The 725-nt window shown below is 37.8% G+C and overlaps 1 non-coding gene across 1 annotated transcript; it reads left to right on the top strand.

Moving 5' to 3' along the window:
• The first annotated feature begins 360 nt into the window (after positions 1-360).
• LOC138737804 (U6 spliceosomal RNA) lies at positions 361-467 on the top strand. Its single transcript, XR_011341246.1, has one exon. It is a non-coding gene; the product is annotated as a U6 spliceosomal RNA (small nuclear RNA).
• Positions 468-725: the final 258 nt, after the last annotated feature.

Below are 725 nucleotides of genomic sequence, written 5' to 3'. Positions count from 1 at the left end.
CATTTTTGAAATTTATTCATTTGAAAAATGCACTAATTTCTGCTTATACAGGCCAACAGTTCTGTAAAATGATGGAGAGGAGAACTATAGACAAATCCATTAGTCATCTGCAAGTGCCACAAAACAGCAGGAATTTCTGAGGAAAAAAACATGGTTAAAATAAGCATACAATGTATGTTATTTTGATGGATAATGATAGAATCTTCTGCCTTGAACAATGCAGAAGATTCCATCATAATTCATCAAAATAATGTACATGGATATGCATTTTCATGGAAAATCATTGTTCAAGACAAAATTGTTGCTTCCATCTTCTGGGAAACTCTTCTAATACCTTTCACGTTCAAAGGCATTGTATAAGTGCTCGCAATGGCAGCACATATTCTAAAATTGGAACGACACAAAGAAGATTAGCATGGCCCTTGCTCAAGGAGGACACGCAAATTCGTGAAGCATTCCATATTTTTTATAAAAAACAAAGGCATGTACAAGAATTTGTTTCTTCATCTTTACGCTGCCTCTTCTTTGACCCTTGGAATATCTGGAGCAAAAATGATGCAGCCCTGGCACGATGAATATGGACTGGTTGGGGGTGGGGAGCTTGTAGAAGAAGGTGATGGCAATGACAAATGAGTGATGTCATGGAATAACAAATCTCTGGTATCAACAGGGAAATCTCCTTATCACTTACCCCTGGCTTTCACTTCTCCCTCCAGGCAAACAGT

The sequence above is a fragment of the Narcine bancroftii genome, chromosome 6, assembly GCF_036971445.1.
Source record: "Narcine bancroftii isolate sNarBan1 chromosome 6, sNarBan1.hap1, whole genome shotgun sequence".
NCBI lineage: Eukaryota > Metazoa > Chordata > Chondrichthyes > Torpediniformes > Narcinidae > Narcine > Narcine bancroftii.
This window is presented reverse-complemented; position numbering and strand designations above follow the sequence as displayed.